General features: G+C 39.5%; 1 long non-coding RNA gene across 1 annotated transcript; it reads right to left on the bottom strand.

The window, feature by feature from the left end:
• Positions 1-2,366: 2,366 nt before the first annotated feature.
• Positions 2,367-6,284, bottom strand: LOC132343353 (uncharacterized). The gene is made up of 4 exons (XR_009492146.1): positions 6,060-6,284; positions 5,465-5,531; positions 4,645-4,772; positions 2,367-3,578 (listed from the first exon to the last, which is right to left on the bottom strand). It is a non-coding gene; the product is annotated as an uncharacterized lncRNA (long non-coding RNA).
• Between the last annotated feature and the right edge of the window lie 4,802 nt (positions 6,285-11,086).

Raw genomic sequence — 11,086 nt, 5'->3', positions numbered from 1 at the left:
GCACATACTCTTAGGGTATAGAAAGTTTTCACAAAAACTGATCGGGGTCCTTGGCTAAGAGGAGACTCTGCCTTGGGCCTGCTGGTGTAATAAACTGCACTCCACTATCTGCATTGTCCTTCTGAGTGAGTTTGTTTCTCGGAACCTGTGCCTACAACATTAGGCATGTATGTGTGCTTAATTCCTCTCCATTCATTGTATGATCAATGAAAAAGATGCTGCCTGCCATATCGTAGCCATCAAGCCATCACATTACACCCTTCTGGATGGTGTGTCCTGAGGGAACTCAAGATGGAAACTGAATGATCATCATCAATCCATCAGACACTGCAGCCACCCCCCAAGAAGCACCTTGAGGAGATTCAGGATGGGAAACACAGGATACCGGCCCCAGATAGCTGAGGGGCATATCAAAGTAATGATTTCAGTGAGCCCAGACTCTTGCATCTTCCCAAGCACAGAAAAGTGCTAATCTAGCTTGACATACCTAGCTTTCTTTAATTAACAGTAATGCTTTGATGTTCTGATTACCTGGTCTCAGCTGCAAAAACTAAAAAATATCCTGGCTCCTCCCTTACCGCTTCAGAGCAGTCCCTTAGAGTTATCTGAAAGGCTGTGTTCTGGACTTAAGTCCTTAGGTCTGTTCATCAAATAAAACATAATTATAATTCTCAATTTTTAAGTTGTGCTTTTTCATCAGTCTACAGTTTCATCACCCCTAATTCCATATCTCTTAAGATTTCCACCTGGCTTGAAATTCTTCCTTTTTTCTCCTTTGCCCATTAAAGTTTATAGGTCATCAAGTCATATTTACACTTCACCAAAAATATTTTTGTTGTTGCCTGATGCATTCTTGTTGGCACTGAGCACTATTATTATACAATTACAGGAACAATGATTGTAAAGACGTTCACACACAGCAAGTGTTGATGATGCTCCCAACAATGTGCAGAGTTCTCTCTCTGGATTATTTTATAATCCTAACCCAAACCTCATGAAATAGGTGTTATAATTATTTTCATTTTACTTATAAGGAAACGGAAGCTTATGAAGGTTAAGCAATTTGCCCAAGTCACAAAGCATGGAAAACTCTACTTCATTTTTTGACAGAAATTTGCTTTAAGCAGAAACCATCCACACCAAAGATATTCTGGGAGATCTAAGGGTCCTAACTAAGGGTTTGGGATGTCCAACTTTCAGACTCACTGAACTGTCCTGGTTCTTAAAGGAAGTTTGCTTTTTGCCAAATTTAACCCCTCAAATTAGATGAATGATCTCATTTCCTTCAAGAGAGATTGGCCTCAGGCAGCAGTGACTCATGCAAAGGTCTACATTTTCAGATTTGCCAGCAAGCTGGTTGGTGAGAACAGGACTTTGAATTGTTGATTTAAAAAACAGTCACAATCTAAAAGTTTAGAATTATGTCTTGTTTGATATTTTTAGAACTTTGAGCCTAGGAGATAGCATCTCAAGTAATGCTGAGAGAATTTGTCCCAGGAGGCAGGGGAAGGAGTCAGGTTATATAGAATTTGCAACAAAGGAGAAGTAGTCTGAACATTGAAAGTATTTTTGTGAATTAAAACCAGATTATCTCAATTTTAGGAATTGAGCACTTTTCTATGTATGGGAAGATTTAAGAGCCTGGGCTCACTGAAATCATTCCTTTCATATGCATCTCAGCTATCTGGGGTCAGTATCCTGCATTTTTACATCCTGAATTCTTCGGGGCTCACCGTAGAAAGTGGCTGCAGACTGATGGCTGCTGGCTCGCAGGTATTGTTCTCTTTCCTGGTTGTCCTTAGGGCTCAGAAATTCACATTTGGAGGGCCAAAATCACTGATGACTGTGACACCCTTGTTTACTGATACTGCAAGAAATACTCCATTTCTCAGAATGCTAAAACTTGATGGTTTTAAAGCAGAGTTGCGTGGAGCTAAAGACGATGGTGCCCAGGTGTTACCATGAAGGCCAGACTGGGAGACAGGGAGGCAGACTGAGCTTCAACTACCACAGGTGTGCCTTTGTATATGTATATGTACATGTGTATTTGTGGTATAATATGTACATGTGCATACATTTAGGATGTGTGTGTATATGGTTACTTGTCCCCACATATGAAATGTACATAATATGCATGTGCATCTATGCATTTATATGAATATACATGTGTGCATGGAATGTACGTGTGTATACTGGGTTGATTTTCACCTGGAAACAACATTCTGATGCTTTAGAAACATAGTTTGAGACACACAGCTTTAACTACCTACTCATTGTAACAGAAAACAACAACTAAAAAAATACGAACACCTGAGCGTCAGAGAGATTAAATCTATAGGAAAACCAACATGAATATTTAGTGACAACTACTAACAAGTTTCCTCGCTGTGATTAAATGAATGTTCCCTGGATCTTCTCTCTTGAAAGCCAGGAGTAGGAACTCTTGAGGATAAGCATGAGTAATTGACACATTTCGGGCCTCAGGCTGGGATATGGCTGCTAGTCTGGGGCTCAGTAACTCAGAACTCTTGTCAGTCAGTAAGGAGTAACCACATGGCCATAGACCAGGTCAGAGTGCTGCGGCCTGATGCAGTGACTTTTCAGACATCCTCACTGGGGCAGGTGGGGGACTGTACTGCCTTCATTGCTGATCTCCAGCTAGCCTGGGAATCTCAGTGTCTGGGGGCTTGGTTGTAGAAAAACATCTTATCCTCTGGATAATTTTTATAATTTTGCTCATTAGTTTTCAGGCTGAGTTCAGTGGCCCCTGTAAACCCAGCCAGGATCCGCAACTTTACTCTTAAATAATGATCTTCTTGGGTTTCTAATGTGGTGCACTGTAAAGAGTTTGCCTGCCAATGCAGGAGACGCAGCTTCAATCCCTGAATCAGGAAGATCCCCTGGAGTAGGAAATGGCAATCCACTCCAGCATTCTTGCCTGGAAAGTTCCATGGACAGAGGAGCTGGCGGCTATAGTCCACAGGGTTGCAAAGAGTCAGATATCACTGATCAACTGAGCATGCACTCATACAGTGATCTTATTAAGAAACAGGTCCCATAGAACTAGCATAAGGATGTGCTGTGCTGTGCTGTGCTAAGTTGCTTTAGTCGTGTCTGACTTTTTTTGATGCTATGGACTACAGCCCGCCAGGCTCCTCTGGATAACAGAAGCCAGTATTTCAAAGCCAAGGTTTATATTTTTTTCCTCTCATGAAAATTTGTCTCTCACAACCCCCAAGAAAAGAGAAAAAAAAAAAAGAAATAGAAATGAAAACATGTAACCAGCAATGAACACAGTTCTCTTACTTCAACTATGCCTAGGGTAACTTGATCTTTAGCTAGAAATGGCCAGTCTCATCTGGATTTGGGTTCAGAGAACCAAAAAGCAGGGGCCTCATGTTCGGGGGGGAGGTGGGTAATCCTTGCCAAGGCCTGCTGTCCCATCCAAGGGAATGGAGATTCTGTTCTGTGTTACAGATTAGCACACGGAGCTCCTGATTTCACTTGATTCTTCTTAGATTGCAGCCTGCCAACTGGTGTCCATCAAGTGGCACTAAGGCAAGATGACATCCTTCAGGCTGTGGACAAAGAGAAGATGTCAGTAAAAAAAAAAAAAAAAAAAGTGTTGTGGCTATGGAGCCATCAGCCACTGCAGATGCCCCCCTCCCATGGTGAATCTGAGAATTCAGGATGGATAAAAACAGGATACTGACCCTGGATAGTTAAGATGCATATCAAAGGAACAATTTCAATGAATCCAGACTCTTACATGTTCTCATACATAGAAAAGCACAAAAATCATTCACTTGAGATGTCTAGTTTAGTGTGTGTGCATGTGATTAGCAGTAATCTTTGGGTGTTACAGTATGTGTGCTTTTTTTTTTTCACCAACAACTTCTATATAGCCCTTACCTTACCTCTTTGGAACAGTCCCTCAGAGCTATCTGAGAGGCTGCCTTCTTGGGCTGTAGTTTTCAGTAATGTCCTCAAATAAAATATAATATGCAACTTTTAGGTTGTACATATTTTTCAGTTGACAAGACTCAAAGAGCAAACACAAAAGGCTAGTGCAGCCTTATTTCTTAGCAAATTACTAACAGAGATTTATGTTCTTTGCAAAAAGTTTATTTTAAAAAAGGCTTGTTCTAGTCCTAATCTGGAACAGACCTTTTTGTGTGACATAATGCATAAACCTTATCCTAGGAAGAAATTAGCATTGTGGATAAGTGGCTTAGCATTTTTACAAAAGACATTAATGGACTAAGAATTCTTCCAGAATACGACACAAATGAACATGTCTACAAAACAGAAACAGACTCACAGATACAGAGAACAAACTTGGAGGTGGGTGGGGGAGGGGTGGAGTGGGAAGTTGGGATTAGCTGATGCAAACTAGTATATAAATGATGGATAAAAAACAAGGTCCTACTGTATACCACAGGGAACTATATTCCATATCTTGTGATAAACCATAATGGCAAAGAATATGAAAAGAATACAGACACATATACATGTACACACACATGTATATACTAACTTGCTTCAGTTGTGTCCGACTCTTTGAAACCCTATGGACAGTGGCCCGCCAGGCTCCTCTGTCCATGGGGTTCTCCAAGCAAGAAAATTGGAGTGGGTAGCCATTACCTTCTCCGGGGGATCTTCCTGGCGGATCTTCCTGGAGTATCTTCAGGGATTGAACTCACATCTCTTATATCTCCTGCATCGGCAGGCAGGTTCTTTACCACTGATGCCACCTTAACTGAATCACTTTGCTGTACAGCAGAAATTAACAAACATTGTAAATCAACTACACCTCAGTAAAGTTCTTAAAAAAGAAATATTCTAGACATCAGCTGCAAACCTGCTCTGACCATGAGTTTTGAGAGGGGTTGACCATACTGACTGGGCTCCCAGGACTGTACAGAGACTCGACTCTGCATCGGCAGCTGTGCTGCTCCTTGCATCCACATCTGCAACCATTTAACATCACTTTCTATAAAATTTGCTACCCAAAAGCAGTCTTTGAATTGGCTTGTAGGAAGTCTTATCGCTTGTAGCATGCCTAACTAAAGTTATAAGAAACATACAATATAGTGTAGAGTGAGAGGAAGAAAGAGTAGATTACATTTTGCTTGATGATTTTGATTATTTGCAAATACCTATTATCTTCTTTGACAGTATCTTAAGGATCACTGGCATGATTTTAAGGGTGAGGAAGTGCAGGGTTAAGAAGGTTAAGTGATCTGCCATAAAGTTCATGACTAACAAAGAAAGGTTCAGGTTTTACTTAGACCCCCATTTGTTTTTAAATTGTGATATTTTGGAGTCTTTCCTTGTCACCAGATGTTCATTCAGAAGAATGCTTATAAATCACAATTGACTGCTGGTGTAGAAGGAACATATAGGATTATGGGGAATCAAACCTGCCCGGTGTATACAAACCTGCCCAGAACTCTCTCCTTACCCTTGAACCAAGGACAACCTGAGGAGGACAGACACCAGGCATCTCTGTACCTATGGACACACAGCACCTGCAAGACACGTGATATTGTAGGAATTTGAAAGAGAAAAGTAAAGATGCTTTTCCCAAAGCATCCTTTGTTTTCCACGGGTAGTCACCACCAGAGTACATCTGATTTGTCTTCTCTCCTCTCTCAGCAATCCCTCAATCTGCATTCTCCTTTATCCTTGGAGAAGAGAACGTGACAAGGGTTGTAATTGAGCAGGACCCTATGAAGCTTCCCCAAAATAGATGCCCACACATATCCTTCACCTGTCTTTTATCTGTAGCAGGACTTTAGTCAAGGAATAAATTTAATCAAAGGAGTGAGAAAATGCAGAAAGACAGGATAATAACATGTTAGCTATTAAACTAAGTCAAAGATCTTTCTTAGTTCTTCCTCACGGACTATGGATAGTATTGTGAGCCATGTCCTTTGAGCTGTTTTGCAGATATTGAAACCTTCAGCAGGTGGAAGAAGTTAACTGCTGCCCACAAGAACATAGACCCCAGACCAGCTGGAACAAGGAGGTGGGTGATGCAGACTCTCAGTACTCACCACCAACCAGTCAGAAGAATGTCCAGGAGCTGATCACGCACTGCTCCTTGAACCATTACTGTAAGACTCCTCATTACCTCCTCCAGGGCAAAGCACATAGTCTTGAGGGCATTCCTTGTGGTCCCCTTTACCTGGCAAAATAATAAAGCTATTTCTTTCTACTTCACCCAACACTGTGTCTCTGAGATTTAATCCGGCACTGTTTTACAGAGACCAAATTTCAGCAACAGGGTTGCAGATGTTTTTACTCTTGTTGTTAGTAAATGTATTAATAGCACATCATTTCTGAATGTTTGGCTCTGGAAGTTCCAGAATAAGAGCTCAGTTACAAAACAGAGTCTTCCAAACATAATACTCTGAGAGATTGTTAACAGAAAGGAAAGACTTTGAGTCAGCCTTTTCAAGGCTTTTCAATTTGTGCTTTGAACTTTATAGCTGGGGTGGAGAGGAGTAAAATCTGCTAGGCAGGCAGAGTGAGCATATCTGATTTTCTTCTACAGACTTGGAAACTGAGAAGAAATGAACCAGCCTTTGGAGGCACAATGAAATTGCAATTCTCTGAGAACCAGTTTTGTATCCCCATCATTTGTGCGCAGGGAAAGGGTGACAGCAGCAAGAAGAGCCTTTAAGGACCTTGGTACTCAGGCTGGCCAACTCCATAGTAAGAATGCTGAATGAGGCAGAACTTCCTCAGAAAAGTGTTGAATCAGTGAATTTCAATGAAATGGCCCTCAGGGGCATAATATTTAGTGATTTCAGCCTGCATTATTTATTGACTTGTGGGGACTTTGTGGGCTTAACATTTATTAATATGGCACCAGGTCAGCTGAGAAAGTTGCAGCTACTGAGAAAGTTCCCCAGAAACACATTTTCATATTATCCATAGTGCACTTTGAGAACAGAACAGAAGCTCCAGTCTGTCTCTGGGGACAGATAGAAAGGGCCAGGTCTTCTCTTCTCCGAGAAAGTCAAATGGGACTAAAGAAAATTCACACTTACTTCATGTCTTTCTTGATGATCTTGTGATTCTTATTTTGTGCCTTCAAACACATTCAGGGCTGGGAAGCTGAAATCTCTGTCACCTAAGGCAGCTTTGGCCTCTAAAGGAGTCCATTCTGTCATCATTCATTTAATGACCAGGATAGTTGACATCAAATAAAGCTTTCAGCATTGAGAATAGAGGGCCAAGAACAAATACAATCCATGTACAAGGGGATTTGTTAAGGGAGTCGATCTACAAATTAAATGAGGAACAATTTATTAATTTGCAGAACAAAAGGAAGACTCAATATTCAGAGTTGTTCCTTCCTATGTTACATTAGATACTACTTTAAGAAAGTGACAAATACAGAATGAACCACTCTCAGTGTTCTTCTTAAAAAGATTTTTAGAGATTTGCATCAGAGATTTCATTGAATCTCCTCAATTGTTAACATTTCTATAAATTTATATTGCTTAATAATGCAACATTCTAAAAAGGCCATTTAAGGGGTCAAGTAAGAAGGAAAGTTAAGAGTCATGAGAGTGGTCTTCTATTTAATTAGTTGAACGCACACATACACATATATATGCCAGAGCTAGCACAGCGTGTGACACACAGGAAATGGTAAATGTGTATTTGCTGTTATTCTCACATGTTAATGTGATTATTAATTTTTTTGGACCTCAAGTGCAAAAATATCATAGCTCAGGTCAGTGCCTTAGAGCAGAGCATTTCTTTTTTTTTTTTTAATACTTTTATCCCCATTCCAAACCCCATTCCTTAGGCCCGCTTTAATGTGTGTTCCCATTTTAATCTGTGTTCTTCCCTTGTATGGGCTTTTTTAAAACATGTAGACCTAATTGTGCACATATATTTTAAGTTACATAAATGGCATTCTGCTGTATATCCCACTCATCTCCTTACTTTTCCCCTCAGATATGTGTCTTTACAATATCCTCATTGAAATGTGCATGTCTTGTCTCTAGCATGCATCTAACATATTTTAACACATCTATTACTGCATTTGTTGCTGATTAAACTGTGTCGCCCCCAAAGATACATTGTACCCAAGAATAGACTTTATTTGAAAGTAAGGTCTTTGCTGATATAATCAAGCTGTCAGTCAGTCAGTTCAGCTGCTCAGTTGGGTCCAACTCTTTGCAACCCAATGGATTGCAGCATACCAAACCTCCCTGTCCCTCGCCATCTCCCAAAGTTTGCCCAAGTTCATGTCCACTGCATTGGTGATGCCATTCTCTGACTCTCTCTTCTGCTTCTGTCTTCAATCTTTCCCAGCATCAGGGACTTTTCCAGTGAGTTGGCTGTTCGAATCAGATGACCAAAATATTAGAGCTTCAGCTTCAGCATCAATCCTTCCAATGAGTATTCAGGGCTGATTTCCTTTAAGATAGACTGGTTTGACCTCCTTGCTGTTAAAGGGACTTTCAGGAGTCTTCTTCAGCACCACAATTCAAAGACATCAATTCTTTGACACTCTGCCTTCTTCACAGTTCAGCTCTCACAATGGTACATGACCACTGGGAAGACCATAGCCCTGACTATATGGACATTTGTTGGCAGAGTAATGTCTCTGCTTTTCAACACACTGTCTAAGTTTGACATAGCTTTCCTGCCAAGAAGCAATCATCTGATTTCATGGCTGCAGTCACCATCTGCAGTGATTTTAGAGCCCCAGAAGAGAAAATCTGACACTACTTCCACCTTTTCCCCTTCTATTTGCCATGAAGCAATGGGGCCGATGCCATGATCTTAGTGTTTTTAATATTAAGTTTTAAGCTGGCTCTTTCACTCTCCTCCTTCACCCTCATCGAGAGGCTCTTTAGTTCCTCTTCACTTTCTGCCATTAGAGTAGTATCATCTGCCTATCTGAGGTTGTTAATGTTTCTTCTGCCTATCTTGATTCCAGCTTGTAACTCATCCGGCCCGACATGAGTTTCTCATGATGTGCTCAATATATAGTTTAAACAAACAGAGTGACAGCAGACAGCCCTGTTGTACTCCTTTCTCAATCTTGAACCAATCAGTTGTTCCATACAGGGTTCTAACTGTTGTTTCTTGACCCACATACAGGTTTCTCATGGGACAGGTGAAATGGTCTGGTATTCCCATCTCTTTAAGAGCTTTCCACAGTTTGTTATGATCCACACAGTCAAAGGCTTTTGAGTGGTTGATGAAACAGCAGTAGATGTTTTTCTGGAATTCCCTTGCTTTCTCTATGATCCAGTGAATGTTGGCAATTAGATCTCTGGTTCCTCTTCCTTTTCTAAGCTCAAAATAGAAGAAATATTTTCTAATTCCATTTCCATATGGATCATGTTAACTACAATCAAAGGTGACTTTATCTCTTCCCTTCAAGTTTTCATACGTCGTGCTTCTTCCTAAATTTTTCAGCTAGTACCACTGTAGAAACACTCAATGGTAATAATGATGCTTGATATCCTAGCCTGGTCCCTGCCCTTAATGGTCATGCTTCTGTTTTCTTCCATTAAGCATGAGAATGGATCTGGGGCCAAAATATACATATTGTATCAGTCACAATTTTAAGTCAGTTTTTCAAACCAAGGAGAGATATTGAAGGTCATTAAAATATCTTTTTCTCATTTGTTTTCCATTTTTTACTTAATATAATGCATCATGGGAATATATAATGAACTAGATAAATAGGTTTTGCAGTAGTAAGCCACCCTGGTGTTACTGGGAATAGTGCTATACTGCTGCCTTCCATGTCTAATATTTTATTTATAATACTTCCATTAATATTCATAATAAAGATTTATCTGTAGATTTTTGTGCTATCTTGGTTGGGGCTACTATAAATTTTGTTTGTTTCATTAAAAGAATTTGGGAAATGTTCTTCTTTTAGCATGCTGTGAGGCTTAAATATAAAATTGTAATGTCCTTAAAGATTTGGTAAACTTTTCTATGCAAAAGTGTGTAGGCCTGGTGTTTGAGTAATTTGCATACTGACAATTTTTTCCTGAGTATTCTATAAAAATCATTCTCAGGGAAAATGAAAAATTCAAACAGAATGAAAATCAAGAAATCAACAAAACAGACTGAAAAGTCCATAGATAGAATAATATATATGTGTATATATATATATATATCTTATAGATATATATATATGTACTGGAAATATCTAGGGAACATTTTGCTGAGATCATTTTTGGTATTTTCCCCAAGAATTTCCTAGGAAATAATCTATTTCATTCAGGTTCTTCACATGTCTTTATAAAACAGAGCAAACTAGCCTTGTTTATTAATATTCTCTTTTTGATGTTTAAAAAGTTTCTACCCACTTGATTATATTAGCTAATGGTTTTGAATTTTATTTTAAAAAATCTGATTATATTGGTTCTACAGGTTTTGTACTTCTAGTTAATTTAATAAGATTTTTATCTTTACCAATGTTTTCTTTCTGCTTCAATTTATTTTGTTGAGTCACATTCTGAGCATAGTTTTAGCTGTATTTAATAGGACCCGATATGTAAGTTTTCATGATCATTACTTTGTTTATATAATGCAATATTCAATTTAATTTGCTTTTAATCTGAGGGCTTTATTTCTATTTTTTTAATTTTGTATTTGATATTTTTACTGAAAATTTTAGTTTTATAGGAATGGAATTAGAAAATATTTCTTCTGTTTTATTCTTTGCAATTTGTTGACATTTTACTCTGTGGCTTAATATGTGGTTGGATTTTGTGTATGCTTCTTGATCACCTGAAATAGTGAACAAGTATTATCTATACTCTAAGTTTGGAGTTTGATATGTATGTCAGTTCAGTTCAGTCGCTCAGCCGTGTCCGACTCTTTACGACCCCATGAATCGCAGCACGCCAGGCCTCCCTGTCCATCACCAACTCCCGGCGTTCACTCAGACTCACGTCCATCGAGTCAGTGATGCCATCCAACCATCTCATCCTCTGTCGTCCCCTTCTCCTCCTGCCCTCAATCCCTCCCAGCATCAGAGTCTTTTCCAATGAGTCAACTCTTTGCATGAGGTGGCCAAAGTACTGGAGTT

Source organism: Bos taurus, chromosome 21 (genome assembly GCF_002263795.3).
Source record: "Bos taurus isolate L1 Dominette 01449 registration number 42190680 breed Hereford chromosome 21, ARS-UCD2.0, whole genome shotgun sequence".
Lineage (NCBI taxonomy): Eukaryota > Metazoa > Chordata > Mammalia > Artiodactyla > Bovidae > Bos > Bos taurus.
This window is presented reverse-complemented; position numbering and strand designations above follow the sequence as displayed.